Source organism: Canis lupus, chromosome 17 (genome assembly GCF_011100685.1).
Source record: "Canis lupus familiaris isolate Mischka breed German Shepherd chromosome 17, alternate assembly UU_Cfam_GSD_1.0, whole genome shotgun sequence".
Classification (NCBI taxonomy): domain Eukaryota; kingdom Metazoa; phylum Chordata; class Mammalia; order Carnivora; family Canidae; genus Canis; species Canis lupus.
In genome coordinates, this window is record NC_049238.1 from 1,273,878 (window position 1) to 1,292,507 (window position 18,630).

Sequence of the window (18,630 nt, forward strand, 5' to 3'; positions counted from 1 at the left end):
CGGTGCCACCGGCTGTGCCCTTGCCAGGGCCCCTGGGCTTCCGGCAGCCCCTGCCCCACCACCACCCCTGTCTTTCCCTGTCCCCAAATCTCTAGCCGCTCCTCCCGGGGCCGCCAGGCCCGCCCTCCTCCCCTCCTGGCTGCGTGGCCTTCTCCACCAACACGAAGTTAGCACCGTTCAGTCGCTCAGAAGCTCAGCCCTAAGAGAAGGGAGAGACCAAGAGGCGAGCTCGAAAGCCCTGTGAGGGGGCAACAAGCGTCTGGGGCCAGAGGGAACTGGGCGTGGAGCGGGGGACACCTTTCCAAGCACATCATATTCCTGCAGGATTGGCGGTGAGCACTTTTTTTTTTTTTTTTTTTGGCTTTTTGAATCTATCTTGTCAGGAAGGCTTCATGCTGAATCTGTAAGCATTTCCAGCTTCCCAGAAAGGAATCCTTCTAGGATTCGGGCTTCTTCCCAGCACGTCAGACCCAGGGTGGTTTCTGGCGGGAGGCAGGTGATGCTTGTCCCACGGTGCGCACCTGGCCTCACGGTGGGCCGAGCTCGCGGCGCCCCGAGCAGCAGAGTCACGGGCAGCAAAGCTATCAACTCGGGTTTGGGTTAATGGAGGAAGTGGGTTATAAGAAACAATACCGGGACGCCTGGGGGGCTCAGTGGTTGAGGGAGGGAGGGAGGAAAACTCATGTATTCAACGTGTTCAAATGTAACTTATTTATAACAAAAATTAAAATTTCTTCCAAAAATTTTAGGAGAATCAGAGAAAGGGACATTCTTAATCACTCTTAGAATATGAAAACTGTTAGCTTCTATTTTCAGTAATCCTAAATTGTATTATTCATTTTCTAGGAGATTTGGGCCTTATTCTAAAGTAATCTCTGCATCTGAGAAAGGTCTAGTGTGATGAAAGCATACTTCAAAGTCAATGGCAGATATGAACATGGGTGCAAACTCTCAGTATGTGACACCTGAGGGCACCACTTTGCATATGTAAGCGTCTCCTTAGTCATGGTCACACTGCACTCCTAAGGCCACCACCTGTGACTCAGAGGAAGAACAGGCACATCTTCAGGTGTGAGAGCCCCATGGCATATGTCTGTGGCCAGATTCACACTGGACCCCTAGGTGGGTCTAGGGTCATCCCGTCAGAGCCCCGGGGACTGCACGTGGAGAGCTGTGACCATGCTCTGTGCTGGGAGGGGCCAAACGAGGACAGCTGATTGTCATGCAAGACCAAGGTCAGTGTGCTGGCCGGAGCAGGAGCGGGCACTGTGAGAGAGCAGCAGGCAGGGGTGCTCTGGCACAGGGGCAATGGTGTCTGCACACTCTGGAGGGCGAGCAAAGCTGTGAGTGTACCTGTGAGCTGAGCCCGGACTGGCGACCAGGGTTCCATTGGGAACTATGTTTGCAAAGGGAATCAAGACCTATGTGTGTGTGATATGTGGTGTGTATGCATGTACACATGTGCATGCACATGTGCGTTCATGCATGTATACATGTGCACACACAAGCATGCACACACGTACACAGTGTGTGTATGTGCATATGTGTATATGCGTGCACACAACACATGGGAATGTACATGTATGCATTGTGTAGGTGTATGTGTGTGGATGCATATCTGTGCCCGTGTGAACATATGTGTGTGCACATGTGTGTGCATGTGTTTGTGTATATGTGAATACATGCGTATGCATGTGTCTCTGTGCACATGTGCGTGCATGTGTTATGTGTATGTGTGTACACGTGTACTGTATACATATATGTACATGTGTACATATGTTTGTGTGCATATGTGTATGCGTGTGTTTATGTGCATGTGTTTGTCTATGTGTGCACATGTATGTGTGTATGCATGTGTTAGTGCATATGCATGTGTGTATGCATGTGTATGTGTTCACATGTGCATATGTATGCATGTGTACATATGTATGTGTGTACATGTGTTTTGTGTGTGCACGTGTGTCTGTGCCTATATGTGCACTGTGTACACGTGTGCATGTGTAAGTGTGCACGTGTGCGCATGTGTGTTCAGTAGATAGCGGAGACGTGAAGGGAGCCCTGTGTTGGGAACATCAAGTCGCTGGAGCCGTATCGTACGGTAATCCCGTCTTCAAATGTCGGCCGAACCTAAAGAGAAGCAGCCGATGCCTTCCAACTCCGCTCTGCATTCTGTGCTTCAGCGCCGCGGCTCCCTCTGGCCCTAGGGTGCTGCTCTCCCACTCGTGTGCCGCTCCGAGCTCCAGCTACGTGGATGAGAACAACAACCCCGCAGCAGCGGCTGGTTTCTCCGAGGCCACAGAGCCACCAGGCATGGCTCGGACACTGACCCCACGCTGCCTGTGATACCAAGCTGGCGTCACAGAGGCACCCACTGCTCTGGGAGGCCTTCTCTACCTTCACTGCGATGCAGACACTCTGGTCTTACTCCCAGCGTACCTGGACTCCTCTGCATGTACACGTAATGCCCTTCCCGGTAGCCTACCACATAAATGCCAGAAGCTTTGGCGCAGGGTAATGTCCTTCCTACACACAGGTCAGCCCACTGCTCCACATGTTTACACCATCGTGCCCGCTCCCCTGGTTCCCTAGTAAAGAGGAAGCTCTCACCCCTCCCCTGCTTGGCGCACCCCTACTCGTTCCTCAGTGCCATTCTCGAGTGACACCTGTTCCATCCTCCTCCTCCGATCTCCCCTCCACCCAGCACCTCGCGTCCCCACCGTGGCTTAGCCCATGTGCGTGTTTGCACCCGGAGATCCATGCCTGGGGTTGCATACACAGCAGGGCCCGACGCAACATATCTCTGCTGTGCTGCTCAGGGTCTAGCTCAGGCTTCATTTAAAGATAATGAGCATTTCCCTTCATCAGGGTTTGTGTATAATTGAAGTCAGAAAAATTCCAACACATGGAATACCAACGTGCTGGTAAGCCACACGGACCATGATCTTAAGCAGGGCACACACCGTGCCATGCGCTCAGGGCACCTTCCAGTGGGATGGAGCCCAGACCCCACGGACACCTGCTACTCACATCCATTGTGGTGGACCTGAGCGCTAAGCCCGGACCACCCTCGCTCCGTAAAGATGTAGATCATTGGGGCCTACCTGAGGGTTCTCTATTCTCTTACCAGAACTACACAACTTACTAGGATATGGCGCAGGCATGTTGTTTTTGGATTTTACAAATGTGTCCATTGAGGTGAAAAGTCCTTTTGCAAACCCAGGGGGAGGATATCACCGACCTAAGGTCGGGCGATCCGAGGCCACAAGGGAACAAGAAGATGCCAGTGGTCTTCCTGCTGCTGCTGTCCACTCCCTGTGGTCACCGTGACCTCTTCCTGTCCTGTGTGCTCCTTGTTCTGCGGCCTCCTGCCCGCCGTGAGCCCCGAGCCATAGGAAAGTGGGGGGAGGCGGAACAGGACTCTCCACGGGTGCGTGCAAACAATGCTATTTACGTTTCATATTTTCCCCTTGTTTTTGCCTCTGCACGACTGTGTCTTTCCTCGCTATTATGTCACAGCCTATTTAATCCATGCCTTCCAAGAAGCCCTCCCGGGCTCTGTGCTTCAAAGTGCGCATCGTCCCGCCAGCTCTCACAGCACCTGCCTGTGGCATCAAGCACTCGCCGCGTCTGCTTTCCTGTCTCACCTGCTACGTCCCATCTTGCCAGAACACTTCATCTTCGTGCCTGTTGTCATCCCTCCTCACCTGGCACAGTGATTTGTACAAAGCCGATGCTCAAACGTGAACCCTTGTGGAAGCCACTTTTGGTTCAACTAGTGACACGACTGAGATGATAAGGAGACCCCCACAGGAGACCCCAACTTGGAGGGAAAGGAAACACAGACCACATCCTGAGAGGAGAAAACCACAGAGCTCCCCTGTTAGGTGCACTTTCATGTTTCTGAAACCCTTGTTTTCAGTGGAAGTGGGCTCTCTCCAAGACACTTGTCCAAAACCCCCAATACAAAAAATAAGTAAATTAATTAAAAACAAAAACAAAACAAAACAAAAAAACCAATACAGATTCCCTTCTTAGAGCAGCTATGGGCCAGGGCTTAAATGCTGGAGCAGTGCAGAAAAGGGGGAAAAATAAACAGTTAAGAAAATGCTCCAGATAGAGTCAGTGTTGTGGCTAAACTGTCTAATCGATTAAGTTATCCTTGGAAGGAAAAAAAAAAAAAACCATGATATATTCCTAGCAAGTTTAAAAGCCCATTTTTATATCATGAAATACATTCAGAGTTACAAATCACAGAAAAGTCATTAATTATCAAATCAATTCTTCGATTTTAAATACAAAAGCTAACTATCAATCCCAAAGTGTTTCTGTATGTGAAATTAAGGGCTTTCTCTCATAGCAACTGCCAATGTGACAAATCCCAGGGGGAGAAGTTGGGCGTCGTACAGGAGCCGACAGTGACCCCTCAGAGGCCCGCACGTGCTCCCAACAATCCCGCGAGGTCTGGACTCTCGTCACCCGTGTTTTCCTGATGAGAAAACAGGCACGCGGAGGAAATTCACCCCCGGGGGACAGAGCAGAAGCTGGGTTTGTTCCCCGCCCGTCGGAGAGAGGACGCCTCTGTGGCCGGCGAGCCTGCTGCTGCTCTCGCACCGGGATGGTTACCGGGGAAAAGTCCCAGCAAGTCCAGGAGTTGGAGGAAGAGCAGCATAACCCCCCCAACACACACACGCCAGCCAGTCACAGCAGCGTCATTTCAACTGGATTGCCGTCCAGCCACTATTTCTACGTTATTCTGAAGGGGATTCCAGGAAGTAATCGGATCTAGAAATGTTTCGGGATGCATCTCTAAGATGTAAAGACTTTTAAAGCAACGTCGTGATGCTGGTCACGTGCCCCAGACACTAATTCCTTAATATCGCACAGTTGACATTCTACGTGGTGGAAATAGTGGATGTTTTGGATTCTGATGTGTGAGGTCCCAGTCCGCAGGCAGAGGGAACATGCTGTTTCTGAATGTATTTTAATACTTGGGGTTTCCCATCAAAGGGGACATAAAGACGATGGAGGACATTCATGAAGAGTGTCGCTGAGACCCAGAGAGCCGGGTCGTGTACAGAGGAGAGGCCCACCACCTGGGACCTGATCGATGCCAGAGGACACTGCTCGGGCCCCGACCCTTCCTTTGGCACATGGCCCCCTGCCTGCTCTGGCACCCGTGACTCCCTAGCTGGCTTCTTCAGGGCGCAGGCCGCCCGAGGCCACCTCTGCACCCCGACCCCTCTGCCCCTGCATCACTGTGACATTGGCATCACAGGAGGCGGTGGCCCTGGGCACCTCACCGCACCTTACCAATGACCCTTATGGTCCCAGCAGTGACCTCCTGAGTGCATCTCTGTGCTCAGGCCTCTCTGGTCACATGCTAAGTTTAGTGTCCTGACAGTGGGGACACTGCGGAGGACGCCACGGGCTTCTGGTTGGTGCAGATCACAGGGCTCCCTGTGTTCTAAGGCTCGAGGGTTAGAAGGCTTCATGTGCTCACTCGTCCTTGTTTCAGAGCTTCTCCTGAGTGGGACCCCGGCTGGTGTCTCCTCCCCGGGCCTACACCTCTATCACCCTCGTGCTTCTGCCCTGGACATACAAGAGCAGGAGGGCAAGGAGCAGGGACAGGGAGGAAGGACGGAAGGAATGAGACTCGTGCAGACTCCCAGATGTCCCGTGCGGGGACGCTCACCTTCCCAACAACGGCCTGGTCCCTGCACCGGCCAGTTCCTTTCCAGCCAAGTACAGGCCTTCCTTTTTTTCCCTTCTGCCAACCGATGTTTACAAGGGTTTTATTTCCATCCCCAAATCGTCAGACACTGGACACTGGATGATGACATTTTCTTTCACTCTTTCTAATCAGAGGACATGGATTGTGGGCAGCAGGCATTGTCCATGGCCACATACATGGGATCTGCCCCTCAGAAGGTGTCCCTGGGTCGGACACATGGGATCTGCCCCTTAGAGAAGCGGGTGTCTGTGAACCTCACAGGCATGATCTGCCCATCAGAGAAGCAGAGACAGGCTTGCAGCACGAGTCAGGGATGGGGTAAGACATAAATGAGATAAAAACCTCCATGTGGTAAATTTATGTAAATATAAGGTGGATATAGAAATTAGTGAAGATAAGTATCAGAAAAGGAGAAAATGAAGAAATAGAAAATACAACCCGCCAAGAAAACTTGTGAGTGTAAAGTAAGACCATATTCATGGACACCTGAACACATTCACGGACTAAAATAGAAGCATTTAATTTTCTAAGAATGGTTTTCTTCATAGGAGGAGAATTTTAAGCGTCTAATATCCATGCTCATGTAAAATCAAATTTGGTCATCTTAGTGAAACAAACATAAAATCACTGGCTAAACCTCATTTACTGTCTGCATCATGTAGTTCACATGTGTATGGACTGATGTGATTTGTTGTTGTTTGCATAGTTTTGCTTATCTGTACAGTGAGTGGTAGTAGGTATTTATCTGCAAGACAACCAGATGATGGAGAAACAATTTGGGACGTACGGCTTAGACTTGGGTGCCTTCAGCCCAGGCTCTGCCTCCTGGATTTGACCTGCTGTGTGTCACGTAACCCTCTGCCTCAGCTTTCTCCTCTTTAAAATGGGGGTGACACTTCCTGCCTTGAAGAGCCGTCCTGAGGATTAGGGTAGTTAATGCACATCAGCTGCATGGGCCACAGTCATACCACAGAAGTGTCCCCAGTTGTGACCACACATGTGTGGCATGTGCGTGAAGACTCAGAAAACAAGCCCACACTCTCGGACGTAGTGTAATCCAAAGCCCAGCCTCCCCAGCATGGGTTTCTGACCTATGATTTTGGGGTTAGAGTCTCTTCAGAGGCCACCGTGTCCTTCATTTCACAGATGAAGTAAGCAAGGCCGAAGGAAGCTACGTGGCTCGCTGAAAGTGGCAGATGTGGGACAGACACCTAAGCTGCCCTGTTTCTATCAGGTTTACCTCATACTAGGTTCCCACACTTTGGCAAGGCAGGCTTCTCCTGTCTCTATCACTCATAGTTTGAGGCAACTGACTTTTCTTTCCTTTCTAACAAAATCTTTGGCAACCCGTACAGAGGTGGGGGCGTCTTTGTCTTCGTGGTCAGTTGGGGGAAATCTCCCCAACTAGTCTATGTGGTCAAGGATTGAGGTAAAATTTTTTGGCTTTATAGAAACTTAGTAGGCTTAGTGGAATAACAGTCCCAATCCCTTGGAAATGGTAAGTTCTTTAACTTGCATGCTTAGGAAAATATAACTACCAACAAATATTTGAAATACTGTCATATGAGATAGAAATTAGTGCTTAGCAGCTAAACAGTTCCCGGCCATAGCAGACTCTTAAACTATATCCCCTGAATTGCATTGAGTTGAACTTACTATATAGGTCTTCAAAAGTTAAGAACAATAGGTACCTAATATCAAACAGTAATTTCACCTCAAGAATATTATGAACAACATTCCAGACAGTAACACAGTTCAACTATGGGATGGACCACCTTGCTCAGTGGTAGGCTGTCCATTCCCAGTAATATTCAAGAAAGCGATAGAAGTGTTGGTACGGTACCCTCTGCACTACGGTAGAGCAACATGATGTAATCCTTCCCTGATGTTTGTGGATCTTGGAAATGGGGTTACACAGTAAGAATAATCATAGTCACTATGTGAAATGGTTAAAGATGAAATTATATGTATATAATATATTTGAGACTATATATATTTTAAGTAGGCTCCATGCCCAACATGGAGCCCAACACCAGGCTTGAACTCACCACCCGGAGATCAAGACCTGAGCTGAGATAGAGTCAGATGCTTAATCGACTGAGCCAGCTGGGCGCCCTGAGATTCTATATTTGTTATAGTGTTTTTCATACTATATCTGGCGCTCAGTGAAAGCGTGCATTCCATTACCAAAAGCTGAACTCCTCAAAAGTACAGGCTGCATCCTGTCATTCACACACCAGTAGTGTCTAGCTTCATGCCTTACACACTACACTAGTGTCGTGTGACATGTACAGTAGGTACTTCACACGTCACATTAATTGATGAACAAAAAGAACAAAAGCGTAAGGTTTGCAACTGAGTTCTTGGGATTCAGAATAGATATTGAAATAAAATCCCATTCTATTAGATTACTTTTTCTTAAGGTCAAGTTCACAAAAATTGCATATGGAATGGCCGACCAATCCAACACGGGTGGTGAGCTATGTTTAAAGTCACGGAGGGGGATCCCTGGGTGGCGCAGCGGTTTGGCGCCTACCTTTGGCCCAGGGTGCGATCCTGGAGACCCGGGATCGAATCCCACATCGGGCTCCCAGTGCATGGAGCCTGCTTCTCCCTCTGCCTGTGTCTCTGCGCCTCTCTCTCTCTCTGTGACTATCATAAATAAATAAAAATTACAAAAAAAATATATTTGAAAAAAACAAAGTCACGGAGGACGTGCAGTCCCAGGACAAGACATGAGAATGAAGAGCATCTTTAAAGCATTATCCTTCTTAAAAGCCTTAAAATGTACATATCTGTTGAGCCAGCTATTGTACTATAAATTTATGTTAAGGGGATAAGGAACCATGTGAAAAGTTTTAGGTAAAAGATGAGTCATTGAAGCATTTTTTTTATAAAGCAAAATTTAAAAAGTCAACTGATAAAAATGATAAGAGAAGATTCATTTGATATATTTAGCACAGCCATAAAATAGAGTACTATATACCATGGAAAATGATGTTACAAAAATGTATTTACTGGTATAGAAAGGTATGTATATGAATAAAGTAAAAAAGGGGTAAAGAATAAAATTACAGGATAGTTCATCTTAATTCAAAACCATATGTGCAAGGAAAACAGTTGCAAAAATTTTTGAACCAAGATATTAATGGTAATTATCACTGATTTCTGGTATTTTCAGTGTTTTAACTCTTTTATGATGTACACACACACACACACACACACACTCATTCAAACATCCTAATTCTCTACAATGGGCAAATACTAATTATGTAATGAAAACTGGTATTAAAAGATCTCTCTAGCTCTCTGGCATTTGGATGCTGACGAGAATGACAACATTCAGAACATCAGTTCCTCGTCATGTTGCCGCCAAAACTCAGGGGACACTAGAGAGGGGGCCTTAAAAACGTGTAATTCACAATCAAAAATTAATTCTTTAGTAAATAGAGAATGTCAGGTCCAAATGATTGGCTCGTTTCTGACAGTCTTGATGGCGATTCGGTTGGTCTTATTCATAAGAGTATTATTTCTCAATCCTACCCGTTCATCCCTGAAAGAGAAAGAGGCCCAGAAAAGTTGAGCATGTGCTCAAGGTTACAGGAGGGGGACAGAGCTCTCCAACGTGCCCTAGTCAAGGTTACACTACTCATTAAGATAGTTGAAAAGTAAGGAAATTATATCTCAAGATATATCTTCTGGGAGTTACGACTGACCCTCTAGGACGTGCTGCTGTGGGAAAAAAGGCACCACGTGGCCAAAATGTGGCTGCGGTCCTGGGTAAATCATTTGAAACCAGCATCCCTGGGGCTGGCTGTCCCCCTGCCTCAACCCTGCTGTCATCATGTCTGCAAGGGGCGGAGGATATGTCCTTGTTAAGGGTGCAGGAGGGCTGAAAAAGAGCACGAGTCACAAGTGACATGTGTGGCCGACATGAAGTAAGTGTGTGATATGGGCAAACCATCATTGCAACAATGTGTCTCTCCACGTGTAAATCAAGCATAAAGGGGACTTTCTGAAAAGAATAACACATTTCAAAAGGCATCAATTTTGCCGTATACCCTCTGGGTGTGTCACATGCCGCCCCCGAGGAAAGGGACCTCCAGCACAGGCCACTCGTGGGCTCATTTGGCGCACTCCTCTCCATCAACCATCTATAGTTTCTATGAGGTCCCAGTGAAAGGATGAAACACAAAGAAATTAAAAACACCATGTTGAAATATAAATATGCTTTTGGTTAATGCCCTCGGTTTGATTTAGTTTGTTTCTGAAATACTTAGATTAACACGCAAAGCTTTCATCAGGGTGAAGATACAAGAAAGAGGGATAGCTGATGTACCACGACAACAGGTGGATATTTAACCAACGAAACAATAAGGTAAAATGGGAGCCCCTCAGTGTCAAAAACAGTGAGAAGTACTGGAGGAGAGGAACTCTTTCTCAACTGGCCGAGTTCGACACCTGGCACGAAGGCATCCCAAAACTCTTGTTTTCAGGTAACATTCCCTGCATTCCTAAAAGTACAAGGCCCCGTTTGTGTCAACATACCACGCTCTATGACTCTTCCAACGTCGGCGTCGATCGCACAGATGTCCAGACGGCTGCCGCACACACCTTGGCCTCCACCTCCGCGTGAGCTTCTCTGCACACAAGAGAGGACAGGAGACGTGGTTAATGGAACGGAGATGGTCTGCTCAGCTTGATGGGAATGCAAGGTCCCCTATCCGTGCACCGCTTTCCTGGAACCAGTGAAGGCTGTGCACACATGCATCACATGTGCTGCCGTTCACTCGGGCACAGGCCTGGAGCGACACACCCCCACTGTAGCCTTCAAAGCTGTAGTGCCTTTGAATAAGAAGTCTGCTCTTTAATAAGAATTAAAGTACAAGGTCAGGTGTGTGAAACTTGAGTCAGTCCTAGGTCTCTGGCCTCTGTACAAAGACCACCAACAAAGGGAGATGAGTCAGAGAAGAGCTCAGGTGCCCGGGACACCGCCGGCTCGTCAGGGAGTCATCATAGTCATCCACAGAAGGTTCTGGACCACAGGGTGAGCACGCCAGCTTTAAATATGGCAGCAGGCGAGATCAAATAAGAATCTCAGAATCGGGTTGCTTGCCGAAGGCCACATGAGGACTAATTCTACAGTGGCAGTGCAAGCTCTCAACACATAGAAGAAAGAAAGATGGGGAGAGGAAGTAAGGAGTCTGATATTTCCTATTTTCTAGGTTTACTCAGAGAAGTGGGGGCATGGAAGGGAAAGAAGGGAAAAGCATTCCTTTGGAACATTAATTCAACTTTTTCTAACCACCAACCATATTCATTCCAATTTTAGCAGTTCTGTGGGAGGAAATATGAAACATGAAATTCTACGCTCTCAACTTTGCTTCTATTCTGCGCCTCTACCTGGGATGCCCTCCCCCCGGGTCTTTCCAGCCCGCCCAGAGGCGCTTTCCATGGATGAAGTGAGGAGATGCAGAGCGTGCTAAGAGCAACATGGACCAAAGCTGCATTACTGACCGAGCACGAGAAGCCAGGCTCTGTGTTAGAGGCTGTGAGCCCACATCTCATCTCACTCTCAAGACCGGAGATAGGATTCCCACGTTGCACTGGTTCAAGATGTTCTGTGATGTGGAGACACACAGCCAGGACTCAAGACCAGCTCCTTCGGTGTCCCCAGGCTGCCCTCCACTGTCCCAGACCCACTACGACACCAGTCCTCAGCTTTTCACTCGTGTAGGAGGAGACGTTTAGTCCTTGTGACTCTACCCTGCTCACATGCAGAGACATTCCCTTGTGTCTTCCAGAACAACATCATTGCTAGTAAATGTGGAGACCATTTTAGATCATCCCCCAAATCAAATGAAACATGCGCACACTTTTAAAAGGAGTCACGCAGATATCAAGTTTCTGGCAATTTCTAATAAATGGGAGAAAGAAAACAAAGAAGCCATTAGAAGCTACTTATGAGAATTTCAGGCCTTGTGATCTTACTTTATAACCGAAAATGACATTAAATCTAGTTTCTACTGGGGTCGGAGCATGCTTGTCTATTGAGTCAGAAGCAAATGTTGTGATGGCTCCAAGTGGCCCCAAATGGCCCCCTGTCCTGGTGCAGAGCAGACAAGGCCACCTGTGCTCAGCAGGACACTGATCCAGCGGACTGAGGTGCCCAGGACACACGTGGGGATAGAACCAGGACACGCGTGGGCACCTCCATAGTGGTGGCCTTGCTTTCTCTCCCTCAGCTGAATGGTTATGTGCAGGGTGGGAGGAGGGCGGCGTGAAATCCCGAGGGCAGGAGGGAAGGGGGCTCACCAGGGAGCAGGCTTGCTGTCAAAAACAAGTTGCTGAGTTCTTCTCCTACTGACTTAGAGAAGTTCATGGCAAATGAATAGGGTTAATGCTCACATGGCCACGTGGGGACAAAGATAGACACAGGTGTATGTGTGTGTGTGTGTGTGTGTGTGTGTGTGTGCACGCGCGCACCAACACTCTTTGCACCTGGAATTACCACTCCTTTGTGTTGAGTTGTTTATCTTTAAAAAAAAAAAAACTCACTAGGTGCATAGACATTTGGATGAATGTAAATTTATTGAAACAGGGTATTGGATTTTGAAATGTTGGAAAGAACTAACTAGACTCAAACTCATGTGGTCCATTGTATTTCACTTTTTTTTTTTAAGGTGCTTACAACCAGGATCCTGGCTCTGATGCAAAATTCTGGGTTAATGCTGGGTGCAGATGCTCAAAACTACGTGATTTAAAGAAGCAGGAATGAGCATGGGCCTGTCTCAGTCTCTCCCTCTTTTTTTAAGTCTATCTAAAAATATGAATAATCTAATTCCTGGGGATGGGAAATGACAAAACTTCAAAAGCTTTGGCAGAGTTTCTCATTTGTAAAGTGGAAATAACGGATTCGACACTTGACGATTTCTATGACAAAGCTTTAGTTATCCGTACATTAGGGAACTTTAGCCTTTAAATCTATACGAATATTCTGGTTAATTAATAATTATCTCCTAACCACAAAATTATAGTTATTTCTGCATCAATTTACCACTTTTCCACAGAGGAGAAGAAATACGCTCTCCATGGATGATGGAAGAGGGATCCAACGACAGCTTTAACAAACCAGGCTGACTCCCCAAGTCGGTTTCAACCTCGGCACTTAACATACTGGAGGTGGATGGAAAAGAGCTCAGATATTTACTTGTCCCTTTCTGTGGCCGTCCCCAAGACAGACGTCAGACTCATCATTACATATGTCATTTGATCTCATTTTCCGAGACCTATGAGATGGTTCATTTTGGGGTGAAGGGAAGATATAGTCACAAAGACCTAAGAGCACAGCGGTGGTATATGCTAAGTAGCGAATGTGTCTTGTCCTGTGCAATCCTCGCAGCGAGCGAGGGGGCTTCCAACACTGGTTCTGCAGACGACAGCAACACCTGGCTTAAGGTCACTGAGTCTGCAAACAGTAGAACCAGCTGTGAACCTGGACAGCCTAGTTCCTCGTGTGCTCCTAAACACATCACTAAATCCTCAATAAAATTAGAATTCACTTAAAAAAATAAAATAAAATCATAGCATACCTTGGCCAAGCAGAATCTTGGGAAGACTTTCCTAAGAGGCTTCTCATTACCTGGCCCGTCTACCCCTGCACTGGCCACGTGAGCTACTGAGCACTTGAGGGGGGGCTGGTTTGAGCTGAGATGTGCTATTGTTGCAAAATACCAGACGGCACTATGGAAAAATGTAAAATACTCCATTAATAAATGTATACTGGTTACCTATTGATACGATAATATCATAGGTTAGATAAATATGTCTTTAAAACTGACTTCATCTGTTTATTTTTATTTAGTTTAATAGTCGTTGGAAAAGGTAATATTACACACGTAGTTCGGCGACCTGCATTCTATTCCTATGGGACCACGCTGATCTAGAGTCTCACTTATCAGGTTCATTTTATAAGGAGCTACATTTTGAGTTTTTATCAGAATAGAGCCAAATACAAATGCTCAGAATGGACACATTCTTGTCAGAGGCCAGTGTAATGCACTCGAGTCAGTCTCAGGAGTGTTAGGTGTATAATCTTCTCAAAATTTACAGCTTCTTAAATTAAGGTTAGTTAATAACACACCGATAGGTACCAGGGCCCAGCTAATGGGATTAGGAAATTCTGCTTCATGCCGGCAGACAGGCTGCAGCGTTTCTGCAGAGGAGCCTGAGAGTTTGCTGCTCTATGTGTGTGTTACAAGCCTAAATGACTGTGTGGCATGTAAACTTCTATTTATTTGCCTCTCTCTAGCTCATAGTATGTCCCCTCACACTTCGAGTGTGGAAGTGGTCCACGCTCTTAACTCTAAAAGATGTGCTCTTGGCTCATTATTATATTTTCAGGCCAGGCTAGCTAGATTTAGTGAGCTAACCTCCACCCATCCCTTACGGAAAGGCTGGGCTGCAAAAAGTAAATACGGAACAGCTTCAAGTATATGAACGTACGGCGACAGCCTATAGCAACGATAATCAAAAGGATCCTGACCACCAGCTCGCCACCGAGTCTACTCCGACAGCCATCTGCTCGTGAGGCTGGGCTAAGGTCTCTTGTGACAGTGCTCGGTGGTCTGCGGGGGAAACCCCACTCTCAGCAGCGCTGGCGGGGAAGGGAGGAGGCCTGGATGCCACGGAACTGAAACTCCCCTCCAACTGGGGTGAGCGCACGATGGGTATTTTAAAGCATCTGATATCTGAGACATTGTGTGACTTTCCTAATATCTTCTGTGGAGATGAAAAAAAATGAGATTTAGATGTAGATCCAATTAATCACCCACAGAGTCAGCAATCCCTAAACCCCAACCTCACCTGCGTCACGGTGTAGACAGAGCCGCCCTAACCCACCGCCCACAGGGTCCCCGGAGGTGGATCCGGGAGGCGCAGGGAAGGAGGAGGATGGCACGCAGCGCAGGGAAATTTGCTCCCTGGGGAAGACCTCTCCGAGTCAGGTTTGGGATCCCGGCGGGAGGCAGGGTATTTATGTTCTGACACTGGCTTGGCAACCCACCATCACAACATAACGCACGAGCACATGCTGTCAGCCACGCGGGCGCAGCCCCGGCTCACAGGCGAAGAGGCAGCCGCGGAGCAGGGGGCCGGGCTGACGCGTAGCACCTGCTCCCCCCGCAGGCCCCAGGACCCCCCAGAACCTGTCTCCCAGCCATGGCTTCCCCACTGAGTGCCCCAGGTCACGCCCCATGCTGATGGTGCCCAAGTGGCCCACGCAGCCCCGGGGGACACGGCAGGGCCAAGGGGAGCTGGGAGGTCAGGAGGCCCCACTCGGGCTTCATCTCTTTTCATTCTTTACAAAGGGCGTTTGCGTTCATGAACGCTTAAAAGCCGTTGGACTAGCTAACCTGCCAGGGCCCCTGGGGCTGGAAGGCCAGGGCGCTGTCATGGGCTTTATCACAGCAGGGGGTGGGGTGGGGAACACTAGACTAGGGTGTGCCTTTGGCCCGTGTGGTTAGGAACCTACATTTCCAGGAAATGCGGCCCTGATGTGGGCATGAAGATAGCAATGAAGGAAGGGAATCATTCAAGCCTAATTACTTACAATATGTACATGCCAATCGGGAGGCTATTTAAGGAACCCAGACTGGAACGTCAAAACTCTGCTCGGTGTCCGTGCGCCCCCCACACGACGCCTCCGCGGCCCCCACGCTCATCCTCTGACAGCGAAGGAAGAGAACAGCATCGTCCTCTGCCCAGGATGCATATTAGAACCACCTGGGGAGCTTTTTAAACATGCTGACATCCACCTGCAGAGACTGTGATTTAATTGGTCTGAGGTGAAGCCCAAGCATCAGTATTTTTAAAAAGCTCCCCAGGTGATCCTCATGGGAAGCCAGGTTTGAGAACAACCTGCTCAAAGGAAAGGTTTCACATCTACCTAAAGAGGCCCCACAGCCGGAACCTCCCAATCCAGCCAGCTCCTCCGCCCGAGAACGAGGAGATGGTAAAACAATCACGGCTGCCCCGCTCAACCTGGTAGGGCTGCCATGGAAATCAATCTGGAGATATACTGGAAAGCCAGTAACAAAAAAAAAAAACAAAAAAAAAACAGCTCTATAAAATTTCTATTTTTAAGGAAGACTCAGAGAAGTAAAACTCAAAACCACGGAAAAGGCACAGAAGCAGCAGGAGAAGTGAGAACCACCAAACACCAGAGGCAAAGGGCCATGTTCGCAGGTCTCAGCCAGGAGGCTGCGGCGTAGCTTACCTACCTCTTGACTATGAAGCCAGTGATTTGTGATTTGAGCCTAAATCCCTTTATGATGTGAGATGAGAGTCTCCCGGACACAGGATGAGAAGATGCATAAGCCCATGATTTTACATGTTGGAGCTGAAACCAGAAGTCCCCTAAGCCTATGATTTAGAAGATTTAATCCAGTGGGCATTTACTGCCTGAAGAGAGTTGGAACAGGTGACTCCGGGTGGGAGAGGCAGGACGCCGAGCCAGGCGGACGGCACTAGGTCCTTGTCCTGAACAAGCAGGCCTCGCGGCAGGGAAAGCAACAGGAGAGGACACGTAACGGGACAAGAACCCAGCCACTCCGTGTAGACAGAGGCAGGGGGAGGCTCGGAGCCTGAGTCCCCATGCGGCGACACGGTGCACGCTCTCCGTGAGGCCCGCGGGTCCCCGCGAGCTCACTGGGACGTGACAGCGGGGAGGTGCGCCCTGCTCTGACCCAGGGGTCATCCTCGGACTGGATGGCTCTGCATGCCCAGGGCTGGGAAGGCCCCTAACATTATGGCAGGTGCATTTCATCATTTTTGATATTTCTAAACGCGGTTTTCCAGGGTCGACAGCGGTAGCTCTTGAAACTTAAAAAAGCCTGATTCTGAAAGTGCAGGAGCGAATCGCAGAGAGCGGAGGCCTGCGTGCCAGGGCCATCCCAGAGCCCTGAGCGTGCAGGGCTGCAGGGCCCCTGGGCCGTGCTGAGGGTCCCGCGCGTCCCCGCTGACGGGCAGCCTGGAGGAGGCGGCTCGGTGCCGAGTGGAGCACCAGCGTGTCCGGGGCGCATGAGCCGCCAGGCCTCAGGGTGGGGGAGGGAGCATGCCCCGGGCTGTCCCCACGCGGGACACTATCATGTCGTCTGGGTGCATGGCCCTCCTCGGGTGGGCAAGGCAATCCCAGTCCCCACTGGCTTCTGTAAACAGGAATCCGCACGTAGAGAAAAGGTCACAAAGTGCACACAAGCCTGAGGCTCTGCTCTCTAAGGGATTTCTGGGGATTCCCCCCCCCCCCCGCCCCCGGTTAAGTTTTCTTCACCATTCCTAACTTGTCGTGTACGTCTGGACCTCCCCCGACCCTCAGCACACTGACCCGGCTTCTGGACGGGGTGTGGAGACCCAGAGGCGGCCAGGTCTTGCGTGGGCAGGCGGGGGCACCCCCAGGCCTCAGAGGACGGTGGCCAGACAGCCGGGCGGGGCCCCAGCCTCGGGTGACACGCCAGCCCTGTGCACAGGTCACACGAAGCACGGAGTTTATATCTAATTGGAAAGGGTGATGAGGTGGGTCAGCGTCCCCGTCTCGCACGACGGTCTGCTTTCCCGGAGTTGGGTTGTCCTGAATAATATCTGACCAACCATTCTCTCCAATTAATTTTTCTCACATTAACCTCCAGTGTGTACGCAAAACAATCAAGAAGAAATCTGGGGGCAGGAGAGCTGGAGAGAGGATGAAGGACAAGGTGTGAAAACCAGTGAGAGAGAAGGCGCAGGGTGCCGCTTGCTGCAGCACACGCTTCCTCTGTCTCGAAGAAGACACCCCTTTCATTTGCAAACCCCACAGGAGAAACACCAAGTTGCCCGGATGGATGTGGGACCAAGGAGGTGGAGGCTCGGGTGCTCGGCCGGCTGGGGTCCCGGGTGGCGGGGGAGCCGAGGAGCCTGGGCTTGGCCGCGGGGAGGGGACGCCTAGACGCCGCACAGTTCAGCCGGGACAGCGGGGGGACGATCCAAGGGCTGGGGGCGAGTAGGAGCAAGGACACCACCCAGGAGTGGAGAAAGTGCCAGTATATGTGGGGGGCTCCTGCCAAGTGCCCCCCGGGGTAGCGGGGAGCCGAAGGTTTCAGATGCTGTCCCCAGAGCCCAGGAGTCGCGGGCATCCCTCCCGGACGTGCTGAGAGTGAGGGAGTGTGTTCATCAGGACCAGCAGAGCCGGAGAGCGGCCCTGGATCCCCGGGGGTGCGCCGGCCTGGGGGTCAGGGCGTGGACACCAGCCCTCCTCCTGGCTTCTCTCCCACCAGACGCTTCAGACATGCACGCGCAAGAGCAAGGACGGTGGAAGGACGTCAGGCTCCTTCACGCTGGGCTGCAAGACCTCAAGCCTCCCCTCGCCTGGCGGGCGTCCGAGGGCGCGAGGGGGAGGCCGTGGTCCGTTCTGGGGGGCCGCCCCGCCCTGTGGGCATCGGGAGGGCCTAAGGAAGCACTGAAATGGCGCACGTGTGGAAAAGATCCCAAAGCTCCGGCAGGCGATCCGCGCTCCGCACTTGGCGTTGTCAAACGTTAAATTAGTATGAAGTCTCAGGCCAGGAGGGGATGAGACAGACAAGTGTGGTCATAGGTGATGGCGACAGTTCCCAGGTCGCCTGCCCACCCACCCTGGCATCAGAGGGGTCCCCGAAATCACGGCCCCCGGATGCTCGGTGAGGCCCTGACACAATGAAGCCCAGTTGTCTGGCTGCACGTTTGGGATGGTTTCATGTTGGGAGGCGAGTCACACGTGCTGGGGCAGCGCGACACCCTGGGCCCGCCGCCGTCAGCCCGGGCCTCGTGCGGTGCCGCGGGGACCCACCCCACGGGGAGACACCGGACGAACCAAGGAGACTGTGTTTCCA

The 18,630-nt window shown here is 50.1% G+C and overlaps 1 protein-coding gene across 15 annotated transcripts in view; it reads right to left on the reverse strand.

Annotated features, from left to right (window-relative positions):
• Window positions 1-18,630, reverse strand: part of MYT1L (myelin transcription factor 1 like) — a 404,563-nt gene that overhangs the window by 352,340 nt on the left and 33,593 nt on the right. For 14 of the 15 annotated variants that reach the window (XM_038560664.1, XM_038560665.1, XM_038560668.1 and 11 more), the window contains exon 2: window positions 10,280-10,373. The gene's annotated coding sequence lies outside the window, so the exon portion shown is untranslated. Of the gene's footprint in view, window positions 1-10,279; window positions 10,374-11,248; window positions 11,567-18,630 lie in introns of those variants that run through there. The other variant, XM_038560663.1, reaches the window with a different exon arrangement.